The sequence below is a fragment of the Quercus suber genome, unplaced genomic scaffold (assembly GCF_002906115.3).
Source record: "Quercus suber isolate HL8 unplaced genomic scaffold, Cork oak 2.0 scaffold_190, whole genome shotgun sequence".
NCBI classification, from domain to species: Eukaryota; Viridiplantae; Streptophyta; class Magnoliopsida; order Fagales; family Fagaceae; genus Quercus; species Quercus suber.
Window position 1 is genome coordinate 600,326 of NW_027069648.1, and position 15,498 is coordinate 615,823.

General features: G+C 40.2%; 1 non-coding gene across 1 annotated transcript; it reads right to left on the bottom strand.

The window, feature by feature from the left end:
* Window positions 1-11,506: 11,506 nt before the first annotated feature.
* LOC112030775 (uncharacterized) lies at window positions 11,507-15,068 on the bottom strand. The gene is made up of 2 exons (XR_010631024.1): window positions 14,962-15,068; window positions 11,507-12,189 (listed from the first exon to the last, which is right to left on the bottom strand). It is a non-coding gene; the product is annotated as an uncharacterized LOC112030775 (transcript).
* Window positions 15,069-15,498: the final 430 nt, after the last annotated feature.

Here is a 15,498-nt window from a genome sequence, read left to right on the forward strand (position 1 = left end):
TGGTAACTCTCTTTTCGAATTCTGCGTGGATTAATTCTCACCAACCCTCATCCTCTATATAAGGCTTTCCGGGGGGATGGTTTCTCCATACTCCATGAACCTCCCAACACAAACAGAAAGAACACACCCTTTCAGGTCCCTACGCCCTTTTAATAACCTCGCCGGAATTGTGACTGGAGTCAGTAGATATGGGGCGGCTTTGGGCGGGTGTGAGGACATCCGTGCCAAGAGCCATTGTGGCCGCAGCCCCCACTGGGCTTCCGGTGTGGCAGAGTTTAGGCGTAACCCCGATGGTGCCATGCATGGTGGCTCGGAGGGATGTCGTTGGAGTACCTAATGTCTCTCCTCGGAGCGCACCCCCGACGGAGGAGATGTGTGAATTCAAGTCATGGCCGGTGCCCAAGTGTTGCCGTCTCCAATGGCCAACGCTCGTGAGGGCTGGAGAGAATCAAGGGGACATCATGAGGGAGGGTGTCCCAGTGTGCCTGCATCTGCTCCTCGCTTTGTTCAAGCTCCGCCGCTCCGAGAAAGGAGTTGTTGGTGGCCTTGAAACAAGCTGGCCCTCCCCCTTCCCTGCTTTTAGTGTCAAGTTCTCCCATTCTCTTGATGCCAATAAAAGCACGGGTTGACACTTCCCTCTAGCTAGTTTTAGGGCGGGTCCACCTAGGCCTCTGATTGTAGAACTAACTGGTAGGAATAGTTGTAAAGCACGCTTGCCTGAGCCTCTGATTGTAATCTGTAATTTTTCTTTTTATGAAATAATATCGTGGTCTCTTTCTTTGCTGTTGAATCTTCTGTCTCAAATTATTATCGTCCTCGGACTCAAACCTATGGGGAAACTAGATACTTACAGAGACATGAAAGCGTTAGACAGAACCAAGGCACTGCATGGTCCTCAGGCTCAGGCCTGTGGGGAAACTACTCACTCCTTTATACCTGGGTACTAGACAGAACCAAGGTATTGCATAGTCCTCGGACTCAAACCTATGGGGAAACTAGATACTTACAGAGAAATGAAAGCGTTAGACAGAACCAAGGCACTGCATGGTCCTCGGACTCAGGCCTATGGGGAAACTAACCGCTCAATCAGACCGTTGCGCCGAACAGAACAAAGGCGTCGCATGGCCCTCGGACTCAGGCCTACAGGGAGGCCAACTACGAAACATCCTAAGTTAGGAAAGGACCAAGCACCACAGGGCCCTTGAGACGCAAGAGAGCTGCCCATGCATACGTTTTCTCTCCTTATCATCGTTACTGGCGCAACTGACCGACATGCAATTCAAGCTAAAGTCATACAGATCTAAGGAAGAAAGAAAAAGCAGGCAGCGTGTACACAAATAAACAACTCAAATAAAGGGTAATCAAATTCGCATTACAACGATGAGTTCGTAAAAATTGCATGGCAAGAGCCACAGTACATAGAAGAGAAGTATAACAAAATAAAATGACAACGTGAAAGCAGGACGAGCCGAGACGCCGGGGAGCCTACTCCTCTTGCTCAGGCTGGACAGAGGCAACCCCTGACCCCTCCGAGCCCTGGCTTGAGGGGATAGTCTGCGGGGGTACGGCGAGAGCAGCTACTTCCTCAGTGGTGGGGGCTGGATCATCGGAAGGGATCTCCACTATCTCTGGGGGCACCTCCTCACTCGAATGCTCCCCCAGTTCAGCTGCCCGCACCTCTTAACCAATCTCCCCAACCTCAGGGTCCTCAGGGGCGGCGTCACGGATAGCGGGGGGATAATACACGTTCTCCGCCTTCCACAGGTCGGACGCAGCCTCCACCCTAGCTTGTTTGAGGGCCTCAGCCCAGACCTGCAAACAATATCGCCTACACACCCCCGGGACTTGAGCCTTATAGGCAGCCTCTACCGAAGCCATCCCATCAGCGTAAGCTGCGGCTTCAGCCTCCTCTTTGGCACGCTCGGCCATCTTCTTACCACGATCAACCTCGTCTCTGGCCCATTCTGCTGCCCTCTGATTCCCCTCGGCCTTAGCCACGTCAGCCCGCAGGTCAGTAATCAGATCCCTCGCAATCCGCAATTGCTCCTCCGCCTCGCGTAGGCGCCTCGTCTGCTCCGTGGCCTGGGTCTGGGCGCCCTCAAGACCAGATAGCGCATTATCCCGCTCACTGATCACCTCCTTCAGAGCCTTTCGGGCCTTGACGAGGTCAGCTTAAGAATTCTTCAGAGTATTGGTGGCCTGGTATCGCCAGTCGCGCTCCTTTTTAAGGGCCTTCTTCTGGTCGTTTGCCGCCCCCTCCAACGCAAAGATAGCTTGGACGGCCTATCAGAATGACCAGTGTGCGATGAGCCCTATAAGAGGAAAAGAGTGGGAGAAGAATTGAGGTTATAGCCCTTACCATCCCCACATATCGCTTAAGGCTGAGGAAAACCTGCTCGCTCGTTAAAGAGTTAAGCTCAGCCATATCCGCCGGGAGCAGCAGGCTCCTCTCCAATGCGTCTGCCACGCGCGTACCCTCACCCTCGTTGAAATCCCTAAGAGAGGCGTTATCCCTCAATGGCTCCCCGCGGAGCATCGGGGCTGGGAGCTAAGCGTCAGCCTCGGACGAGGTGGTGTCGGCGACCTGTTTATCTGGAGTCCTTCCGCCTATCTTAAGCTGCTTGGACGGCCACAGAGCAGTGTCCTCCTCCTGTGAGGACACCGTCCTATCCCCCACGATCCTTTTACCCTTATCCTTCTTCTTCTTAGGGCCAGCAGGCACGGACCCAGAGGGCGAGCGGGTCTGAGAAGGAGAAGGAGGGAGCTTTTGCCAAGCGGAAGTCGACTTAGCCTTCGAATGAGGAGTAGGAATTTTCTGTTGGAACTCCCCCGGCTGGCCCTGAAGCAGGTCCAACAAGTTGGTGGTGGGTTTCCTCTTGTAACCCATTGTCGGCTGAGGAGGGTAAGGGTCATCAAATAGCCCATGGCCCACGGGCTGACCCAAAAATCCGGCAGCCCATCGGGCTAATGGGCAGCCCAGCCCGTTGTTATTAAGGCCCATGGGTAGCCCACTAGCCCAGTGGGTTAGGCCGTGGGCTAGTTTTTATGCCCATGGGCACCCAGTGGGCTAGCCCAGTAGCCCAGCCTGTTGGCCCAACCCGTTGCCCAGTCTATTAACTTAAAATTTTTAACAAAAATATATAGGAAGTGTATGAAGAATTGATCTTGAGATATTGTAATAGAATTTCTTAAGAAAACTCTCCTAACCACTAAGATACTTAAAGTAATTGTGCTAAACTTAGTTTACTAAATATATATTTTTCTAGTAGTCTAGCAAATTTGAATTAACCATTTGATTTTTTTTTATTAAAGATAAAAATAAAAAACTATTTGAAGCCTTATTTAAAAAAAATTAAATAGATTTGACAATAAAAAAAATTGTAATTAAGTATTAAAGTCTTTGATCCTTTCCTTTTAAAAAAACTAGATTGATTATTTCCTTATTAAAAATTGATTATTTATTTCTAAAAATAATAAAATAATATGCTAACACAATCTCATGAGTAGCCCATTAGGCCCAACTTAGTAACCTAGCCCATTAAAGACAAAATGGGCATTGCCCATGGGCAGGGTCATGGGCTGAGGTTTTCTCTTTCGGCCCAGCCCGACCCGGCCCGTTAACTAGTTAATAGCCCATTATGTCCAGCCCATTGTGCCCTTGGGCCAAGTAAAAATGGGCCGGGCTAGCCTGACCCGGCCCATTGACGACCCTTAGAGGAGGGGTTTCTGAAGCAAGAAGGTCTACTTCGCTCAAATTGGGATCACCCAAGTCCCCGGGAGGATCCTCGGACTGATCAAGATGAGCAAAAACTTCAAACGCGTCCCCTTCCCCATCTGGAGCTTCCTCAGCGGCCTCAGCAAACAGTTGGGAAGATGAGGGGACGGCTAATGTGACAGTTTCTTGGTCGGAGGGCCCCTCCGGGAACGAAAATTCGTCCTCGGTCACAGTAATCCTCTGGAGCCGAGGATCGTTGGCGAGGATGACGTGCTTCGGAACCGGGAACGATTTCTGGGTAGGTGTATAACCCAAAATTATGTGGGCGGCCCTAACCTGGTTGTCGTCCTCGTTTATGTACACCGGCGCCCTCAGCACCTTTTGCAAATCTTCCCGGTTAATCAGATGGAAGTGACGATGGAAGGCGTGCGGGTCTGCAAACGGAAAGCACCAGGATGTTAGTAAAAAAGAAAGGGGGTAAAGAAAAAAGATGAGAGCTTGAAACCCTATCTGTCTCCCACTGCCCCACCTGGTGTTCCCTCTGTTGTTGGGCAGTGAAGGCCATCGTGCCACTCCCCTGACACAATGAGGAAATCCTCATAGAACCCCTTGCTGGACTCGGGGAGGCACTGAATGAGCCGCACCCTGTCGTCTCTCGTCTTCAAGTAATACGACTTGCCCTTAAGAAGTTGAAGATTGTAACACCAGTTCACGTCATGGTGGGTCAACCTCAGCCCCATCTCCTCGTTCAGGGCGTCCACACAGCCCAGAATCCTAAAGACATTTATCCCACACTGGGTGGGGGCCAACCGAAAGTGCATGAGGTAATCCTTCATCACCAGCCCTATGGGGATCGTCATCCCCCCTTCAAGGAAGGCGACTACGGGAATTACCACCTCGCCCTCCTGCCTGTATATGCGCCACTCCCCGTCCTCACAATGTCTTAGATTCACATTGCCGGGAATTTTATAGTCAGTGATGAATTTCTCCATCGCCTCCTCGGTATCGACGTATTTTTTAAACCTACCCATCCCACTAGACGCCTAAAGGAACTAAGAAAGAACAGGCGAAGTAGAAAAAATGGTAACAAGAAAGAGGGGCCAAAGAGAGAGCGACTTACAGGAAAGAGAAAGGACTCTTCAGACAGGCTTTTGTGCTGGAGGTGCTGGAAAGGGTGTGGCTGAACTCGGGAGGGACGCATGAATATCCTCGATTACAAATGAGGAACAGGAAGAAGCGGTTCGTACGGGTATTTATACCCCAAATCGAGGAGCCATGCGGGTTTTCCCGCTCATGAATGCTAAACGAATCTCCACCGTTGGATGGGCAACGCCTCATTGGACGTGGGGAGCACAGAGCCACCTAAATTTAATGATGGACACGTTACGTGCTCCGAAGCGTCAGCGACGTGCCCTTGGCAGATGAATGGGCCCCAGCACTGACGAGGGGTGGGGGGGGGATGAGGCCGAGGATGTCAAAATCCTCCTCCCCGCCCAAGGATGCATGCAGCAAGATTTTGAGGGGCTATTGTGGGGTCAGGAAATCGTGCAGCCTCGGCCCACTCCAAGCTGGGCCCAAATGGCCCAATCTGAGGAAGGATGACTACCCAAGGCCAATTTAGGGAGAAAACTCTCCTTTGGATCCACGCCGAGGATCCCCTCGTCCTCGGCATACTAAGGATAACTGTAGGGGAGGGGGGACAGACCCAGAGCAAGTTGTCACCTCAACACTTAATACGTTCACCTAACCCTTCTGGCCGCATTAATGGGGATGCAACCCCCAAGCAGGGCTACATCGATCAGGGTGAACCACTTGAGCACGGATACGACCTCTGATGGGACAGGCAGCTAGAGGGGAGACCAATGAACGATCAACAGAAGGAGGAAGAGTGTGATATATAAGAAGGGGGAGCAAAATGTATAGGGGGTCTTTGGGGAGTGAAAGGAGGAAAAAAGCCTCCTCGAGCATCTCCTAGTTGTAAATCGTTCCAAGTATTTCTTCAATAAAAGGAAAAGATGTTCATACTTCTAAGACGTCGGTCAGCGCCTAAACCTTCAACCCACTCTCTACAAATTCATTGTTTTGGGTTCGTTGGGCCTATAACCAATCTCTTTTGGGCGTAGGCTACAAAAACCGACCCTACAGTTTTAATAAAGCATTTACAAACTTAGGGGTCTATTTAAGGACTCCGTAAAACTTGACATACAAGAAAATATATTTTAAAATAACCTCTAATTAATACCTAACCATAACAGGAACCAAAATTGGTCTAAAAAACATTAAAAGCACCTAAAACAAGAAAATAAATATCCTAAACCTAAAATAACGAAAATTACATAAAAATACCAAATATAACAAATTATAGAAATTAATTTGAAAATTCCGTCCTATATCAGCTTTGCTTCTAACTCTCACACACCCAACAAACTACGCCACCCCTGTGGGATCCTCACTTCTTTAATCTTATTTCAACGTGAGACTAACTCTTGCACCTCCTTATTATTGTTTAGCCGATGTGAGATTCCAAAACCAATAATGAATTTTCTAACCTTATCCTATCATGGGTTGAACTCAGCATGATCTATGGGAAATAGGGATGAGCCAATAAGCCATTGAACATAACCTACCATCTGATCCAAGCCAATCTGAAGCATTTTAGTCAGTTGTGACCACTACTGCTTTAGTCAGCATTGAGTTTTCTAGCGTAAAACCTAATTATTTTAGTCGGATATTTGTTCAAGGGGTGTCAAACCCCCCGCGGCCCCGCCCGCTGCCTTCTCTCTTTGACGAACATTGACATTTGTAGTTACGAGAGGTCATTCAACATTAGCAAGGTTGAGATAAGGTCGTAGAGATTCAAGATTTGGCCATGGAGACCACAATATGGAAATAACGGCCATCCCCTATCGACTTTTGATACCTTGTCATCATTGTTGTCTCGCTCATGTAACTATACCCCACACCCTAGAATCCAACAAATCATACCATAAAATTAGTCATAAATAGTAACTAACTGGCTTTTATATTAGTTATTACATAAATAGTAATTAAATAATTATTCATAAGTTGAATATGTTACAAATTTATAATAAATACTGTATATATTTTATTTTATATATGTATGAACATAATTGTTTTAATAAATTTATGAAGTGGTTGTATATCTTATAATATACTTAGGTGAAAACATCATTTTGGTTCCTACATTTTAAGTTCACAGTTAATTTGATCCATATATTTTGGTATTGGTCAATTTGGTCTCCACTATTTTAAACTTACAATCAATTTGGTTCCTATAGTTAAATCACTATCGAAAAATGCTTATGTGGCAAATGGTTTGTATAGTTGGCATATTTAATATTAAAAAATTGAATTAGATGATGATGTGTCTAAGTTTAAGTGGCTATGTCAGCGCTTAGGTGGCAAAACAAAGCCACATCAACTTTAAAAAATATTTTTCTTTTCTTTACCAATTTATTCCGTTTTGTATTTTTTCTTCTAATTTTCTCACAATTTTCTTAACCTGACATAAATTTTTTTTTAATCGATATTGGTTTTTTTTTTCCTTTCTTGCAATTTCTTGGTAACCAAACAAAAATTTAGTCCAATAATCTTAAATTAGTCCAACAATCTTATATCAACCTTAAATTAGTCCAACAATATTAAATCTTCTAACCCCAAAATCATCTCCTAAAAGAAAACCCAGATGCAGAGGATCCACAAAACCCAGATTCAAACTAATTCCAGAAATTTCAAACAAATACCCCAAATTCAAAGTTTCAAACTAATCCTAAAATCCTCGCCTGCAAACCCAAAACCACCACAACCTCAACCACCCAACACCATCCTAAACCCAGATCCACCATAGAGCTCGATCCATGGCCACAAACCCCAAAGAAACCCAGATCCAATCGATCCCAACCATCTGAGTCGGATCTCCTCATCCCAAGCTCGACCAGCATGGACCTAGCCTCAAATTGTCATCGCCTTATGCAGCAACAGGGTCCCACGAGCTCCTCATCGCACATATATGTTGGTTAGAGTGACAGAATTTAAGTTGGAGGATTGGCTATAGCATTGAAGTGATAGCGATTGCTGTTGGCTTTGGCTTCTTTGGCCATGAATTAGAGATCACAAAAATTATCAGAGAGAGAGAGAGATGAAGTATTACCATATTAGAGAGATTCAGTTTTATTTTTGTGAAATCATAGGTTTATAAAAGAAAAAAAAGAAAAGAAAAGAAAAGAAAAAAAAAAATATATATATATATATATATATAAAAAGCTTATGAGGCTTTTTTTTTTGCCACCTAAGTGCCGACATGTCCGCTTAAACTTAGACACATCATCATTTGATTCAATTTTTNCAAAAACGAACCCACAAAACCCATCGCCACCTCTGCACCAAAAAAAAAAAAAAAAACCACCCCTACCACTAGGAACAAAACCCATAAAACCCACCACTACCTCTATCAACAAAACCATAAAACCCCACTACAACCACCGCTAAAAAACCCACCCTCACACCAGGACCAAAACCCGAATCCCAGGCATAACCACGGCTCCACAATGATCTCTATGCCTCCACCATAGACACCTATCTCCATGCCTCCACCATAGATGCTGGTTCCATGCTGTGAGAGAGAGAGAGAGAGAGAGGAGAGAGAAGAGAAGAGAGAGAGAGAGAGAGAGAGAGAGAGAGAGAGAGAGAGAGAGAGAGAGAGAGAGAGAGAGAGAGAGAGAGAGAGAGAAGAGAGAGAATAAATATAAATAATTTACAACTTGCTACAATAACTTCTAAATGGACAATCTTATTGTAGCTAAGTTGCAAAAATTTTAGAATTAACAAATGGGGTAATGCTTGTATTCGTTGTTTGAATCGTTTGATGGTAAAAAATAGCAATTGGGAGTTTACAACCCCCAATAGTAATGCTCTAATGAAATGGAGAGTCTACATTTCAAGGTGAAGATTTAGTCCAAATAGATCTAAAGGTCTAAACATATCACCTCATTTAAAAACTATAGTTAAGTACACAAAACGTTAAGCTTTGTATCAGTTTATAAGCTCAACTTTTAGCTTTTAGCTTTTATAAACATGGATCAGCCATGAAAAAATCTCCAATAATGGTTTTATATGTAAATATAATAAATTCAAAACTCATAATATATCATAGGAACATGCATATGTGTCATACCATTTCCAGTAATAATGGGACATCTCATTAAAGTTAAGTTTTAATGAAAAATGTCCAAAGAAATATGGATAAGTGTGTTATAGATTCGAATGAAAAATTGAAACTAGAAGAACACAATATAATTTATTCAATAGATTACTTCTTTTCTTATATTATCTCTTGAACGGAAACAATTTGACTCCTTTGGTTTGATTTTAGCGGAATTAGATCAATTTTATTGAATTAACCAATTATGGAGTTCAACTGTTTATAATTAAGTAGTCAGCGAACAAATCACCAAATAGGGGTGGTTTTTTTTTTTTTTTTTGGTGCAGAGGTGGCGATGGGTTTTGTGGGTTCGTTTTTGCTGTGGTGTGGTGGGTTATGTTTGGATTGGTGGCAATGGCAATGAGTTATTTTTGGGTGATTTGGTGGATTGGCTTGGTGGCAGTGGGTTGGGTTGTGTTTGGATTGGTGGTGGTGGCATGTGGGTTGTGTGGTTAATTTAGTGGGTTGTGGGTTTTATGTGTAGTGGTGATGGATGTTGAAAGAGAGAAATATTGAGGAAAAGATAAACAAAGAGATGGGGAAGAAAAGAGAGACAGATTGGATTATATTATTTTATTGGTAGTATATATTATTTTAATGGGTTATATGGTAAATAGAAACTGGTATAATGGGTATATTGTAAAGTTAGATAGCATAATGTATAAAATAACTTTTTAAAAAGTAAAATATGATATTATTTGCAATTTCAAATACTAATGCTCTTAGAAAATAGAGAGGATCCGGATCCCAAAACACAATCCCTCCAATTTGGAGAGAAAAAGAAAATAGAACATGTGCTAGAAAGGGAATTGATGGAAATACAAAATTGTCCTCGAAGTATTGCTGGAGTAGCACCATGCCACAACACTAGTGCACAAATTTATTTATTTATTTATTTTTTTAAGATTTGCTTTTGTTTTGTTGCCACTAAAGCATTGCGCACTTGTGAGTAGTGACTATAAATTCTACTTTCATAAAATAAAATAAAAAACCTTTTTTCTTTTCTTTTCTTTTTATTTATTTAAGTTGTGAACTAAATGAAGTGCACAGTGATAATTTTTTATATATAAATATGCTGTCATTTATATATAATATAATTTTATATAAATGTATTGATCTAACATTACTAATTTCTATTATTAAGATGTTTTTTTTATTAAAAAAATGTCATTAGCCCATTATAATTATGTGTATTTATCCCAAGAAAAAAAGTATGTTAATATATAATAAGAGTATGAGAGTAAATTCATACAAACTAATTTTTTTTACCATCTCATTTTTTTTCTCAATCAAACAAATTAGTTTTATGTCCTTTCACTTTTCCTTCCTCCCAACCAAACACATAGTGAAAAAAAAATCTTTATGTCCCTCACTTTTTTATCTCCTACCATTTTCTATCCCCCACTTATAATTTCCATCACTCCAACCAAATTAAGCCTTAGATTTGAATTGACCCCAAATCTGAGCAAACTAAAAATACCAGCATTGGACCCTTCCACAATTAAAGACTGCAAAAGCCCGACACAATTGAGGTCCTATGTAATTGTTTATGAGCCTAGATCATCCTAGCATATATCTAATATCACTCACCACAAACCTACATAACACACACTCAACAAATTCAATTCAATATACAATCAATTTGGAGTATCACAATCTCTCCTACTTAAATCCATGAGGTTCTCATCATGACCGATGTTGTTGGGCAATGTCTCCAAGACTAAACGGGATTATCAGGTTGGCAAATTGATTCAATCAATCTAGGGTAGAAGGACGAGAAGCTAGTGAGCTACGTTAATGTGTCACGGTCAATAAGAAATTGAATCAAAGAAAATATTCATAACCATTGTCAGATTTAATCACACAAATTAAAGGATCAAATTAAGTTTTTATTTCTATATATAAAGATTTTAAAATGGAATTCAAGTCTGATCCTTCATATGGTAAAAGTTAGTGACTCATGTAGAAATGATAAAATACATAAACGCCAAAAATGAGGGGACTTTTATTGGACCTCAAATGTCTGAATGAACTAGGTGAAGAACTACAATATGACTCACATCCTCATGTCTAGGCACAATATGGTGCTTACTCAACAGACAAGCTTTACACTACAAGAACACAATTTGATGGCATGATGAAACTAGCAAGTTCAAGATCAGAAGAAAGAGACTGATCAAGGCAACAATGGTGTTGAAATTCTTATAGTGCCTGAATAATCATGTTATGCATATGCAGTCAACCCTGCACCCTCAAAATGGATGAAGAAACACACAAACACAAAGGAATTAAATGGATTAAATATGGGGCCAGTGGAAGAAGCCTCCTATCGAACACGTATACCCTCTTAATAGGCCTACTAACAAAAAATATTTAGGAAGAGCAATAGAAAGGAAACTTCTGCAATCTTAAATAATTCAACTAATAACTGGGAACAGAGTTCACAAGGAACTTTTAAAACAGAGTTCACAAAGAAGCATCATTAACATTGTGCATATGAAAGAGAGGGTATAGTCCAAGTTAAACGATGTTATCAAATAGGCAGCATTAGCAACAAAATCTTCAACATAGAAAAGTAAGGAGCAAATATATATATCAGATGGCAATAGCTTTAGGATATTACCCTGAATAGAGAAGCTGCATCGAGTTGCATGATCCACAAACCAAAGGAACTAATTCTACATAGAATTCCATTTTATAGATTACAAATGATCTGAACTTCATTTTTATGGTTTGAACTTTGAAGGAGTCGTGATTTGTACAAGGTAATTTGATGACAAATAGAGCCAAATGTAACATTGATGGTTATCAAAACTTTAAAGACTAAAGTGATACAACTGAAATTCAAGGACAAAATTGAATCTTCACACACAATTCAAGGAGGAAAACAATTTGGCCTAATTTATATAAATAGCCCTTCATTTTAAATCTTCAAATCTGAATCCCTTTTTGTACAAATATATAGTTCTATAGGCACTGCCACCAAAACTAACACAAGTGTCGGGTACTTAATTTTAATGAATCCCCTGCAAGTCTTTCAACCCATTGAAGTGAGAGACAGAGTCTTAATTTCCAATTCTTATGGTCTAGTTCAAGCAAACAGGGTTTGATCTGCACTGCAACTGGCTTGTATTTGAGACCTCAATGTCCACAATAGTTTTCAAGTTGTGAGTGAGTGAATGCCAGCAAATGGTTTATCTAAAACATAAAACCAATTAAAGCATCCTTCCAGAACTTTCACTATTTTTTTCCCCTGGTAAAAAGAAATCAAGTGTGAACGTTTGGCAAGCATTCTCCAATCTAGTTTTCACAAAATTTCCATAATAAAAATGAGTTGAATAGTAGGAGCATTCACATCCGTTTAGGCGGAATTTAGGCAAATTATAGCATAAAAAACTATTTTTCCTATTTTGACCTCCAAAATTTCAGACAGAATTACACTACTGTTAGATCATTTGATCATTCTATTTCTTATAATGCCCAGCTAATCAGATTATGAGTATGCAGTCAACCCTGCAACCTCAAAGCTTTCTTTCTTCTTCCAGATGCTTGGCAAGATAACTATATCGAAGAAGGGTAATAAGATACAGAAAATTCCATCAGCATGACATTGGAAACCTCCATTCAAAGCCAGCCTTCAATCTGATATCTAATACTACTAATAAAGAAACAAGAATGAGGAAGAAACACACAAACACAAGGGAACTAAAAGGGGGAAAATATGTGTCAGTGGAAGAAGCCTGAAGCCTCTTGACAAAATACCCTCTTAATAGACCAACCAAGAAATCTAGAGGAGCTACGGAAAGGAAACTTGTGCAATCCTAAATTATTCAACAAGTAGACGAGAACAGGAGTTAAAATTCATCAAGGACCATTTAAATAACAGTTAGCAATGAAGCATCATTAACATTGTGCAGTCCAACTATCCAAGTCAGACAATGCTATCAAAAGGCAGCACAAGCCTCATGAACCTCATTCTTCATCTGAAAGATAGGGTCTAGTCCAAGTTAAACAATGTTATCAATAGGCAGCACGAGCAAAAACTTCAACATACAAAAATATGAAGGACACATAAATATTAACATATGATGGGGATAGCTTCAGAATATAACACTGCATATGCTGCATCAAGTTCAAGTGCTTACTTGTTGGATACTTGGATCCACAAACCAAAGAACCAATTCTACATAGAATTCAATTAAATAAAATTTAAATGAACTGAATTCAACTTATTTTGCTCATTCAACAGAATCCTATGGGCTTTGATTTTGAAACCGAACAAGCAAATTAAATTTTTTTTTTTTTTGAAACAACCCTTTTTTAAATCTAAAAGAAATTATCAATAGAAAATTCCATTGTGCCCTTTTTCCAAAGGGTAAAACCCAAGTCCAAAACCACATGCTCACATCTAAATACTAATAAAAGCTTTAATCACAATGGAATAAACACCAAAACCTTCACTTATTGAATCAAAAGCATCATTAACATTGTGCATATGAAAGAGAGGGTATAGTTCAAGTTAGACAATGTTATCAATAGGAAGCATGAGCTGATGAGCATTGAGTAACAACAACTTCAGCATTGAATAGTAAAGATAAAAAATACATAGGGCACATAAAGATTGATATCTGAAGGGAATAGCTTTAGAATGTAACTCCGAATACAGAAGCTGCATCAAGTTGCTAAGTTGCTGGATCCACAAACCAAAAGAACCCATTCTACATAAAATTCACTCTTATAGATTTCTAATGAACCTTCAATTCATTTCACTATTCTCCTCCTTTTCTTTTCCTTTTCTTTTTTTTTTTTTGGATAAACTGCATCCTTTCAATCAACAAACAAAAGACCAGCACAGGAACAATAACACCTACATGCATCTGAGATGACATTAGGAAGATTGAGCCTATTAAAGCAAAGGGCACTTCTAATACTAACTGCCAGATTTCCAGTAGCAACAGCATTACATGCTGTACTAACCCAGCAGAATCTACGACTAGGAATTAACTTACCAAGTTCTAAGTTATTACTAATTGTAGAGTTTGGAAAGCCCAACCAGCTTGAGCCCCGTTTGAATCAAGACAATCAAAGCAGGCTTTTGTATCCCCTTCAATTCATTTCACTCATGCAATGGAATCCTAATGACTTTGATTTTGAAACCAAACATGCAAACAATATTCTATCAACCATCTTTACCATTATTCCCTTTTTCCAAAGGGTAAAACCCAAATCCAAAATCACATCCTCGCATCTAAAATACTAGTAAAAAAATAGGATGAACAGATCCAAGGACTCACTTCAATTAACTCTACTAAGCAATAAACACCAAAGCCTTCATTACTGCTTTCGCATCAAAATCACCCTCTCCATACTTATAAAACCTTCAACAATAACAAATGCAAAACATAATAATCCAATCTTCCCACCTCATAATCAATATTTACACAATTCAATTCAATTCTTATTAACATCAAATCCGATGTGCTACTAAAATTCCAAACAGCATCCATTCCAAAAACAGCCCATATTCAAAAACAAAAATCCCAAGTGAGAAATCAACTAAACAAAACATAAAAAGGCTTTTAATTCTAAAAAACACCCAAATATATTTTATTTTCAATCTATATAAAACCCAAAACTTTAAAAAACCCGTCCAAAATCACCACTTTCCAATCACCCTCATAAAACCTTCAACAACAACACATAATAATCCAACATTCCCACCTCGTAAAACAATATTAGTTACACAATTTAATTCGTATCAACATCAAACTCAGTATACTACTAATAATTTTCCAATGAGCACATTTCTTTTGATTCCATGTCAAGTTGTAAACAACAAAACTCATATCCATTAAAAAACAAAAACAAAAAAACAAAAAATCCCATCTGAGAAATCAACATAAAAAGGCATCTCAGTTCCAAAAACGCCCAAATAAATTTTATTTTTCAATCTAACAGAACAAAACCCATAAATTTAAAACATATTTTGTCTACCAAGAAGCTTTCTTAATGCCAGCAAGCGCACCTTTGGAAGCAAGTTCACGAAACACAATACGAGACATACGAAAGACCTGGTACACACCACGAGATCGGCCAGTGAAGATGCACCGGTTCCTGAGGCGAGTGAAGGAGCTGTTTCGAGGCAACTTTGCTAGCTTGTACTGTTGTTGTTCTCTCAACTCCGGTGGAATTTCTGGGTCTCTGAGGAAAGCCTTGAACAGGTTGCGCTTCAGTTCGAACTGTTTAGCCAACTGGCGGCGCTGGTTGTCGTGGATGTTGCGGTTCTCTCTGCGGACCTCCATTGCTCTTGTTACCGATCAGATGCGACTGATTGTAAATGGTTTTTGGATTTTGACTTAGAGCAATGACATCAAAACTTTTATTATTTTACCACTTTATTTAATTTTTTTTTTTTAAGTTTTCTTTATTTTTTATTTTCAAAGGTATTTTCAATTCATCTCTCATTTAAAAGTAGTGAACACATTTTTTTAAATCCAATTTATTTTAATTGAATAATCATATTTTTCAAAACTATTATATTTTTGGATTTTTTTTTCTCTTC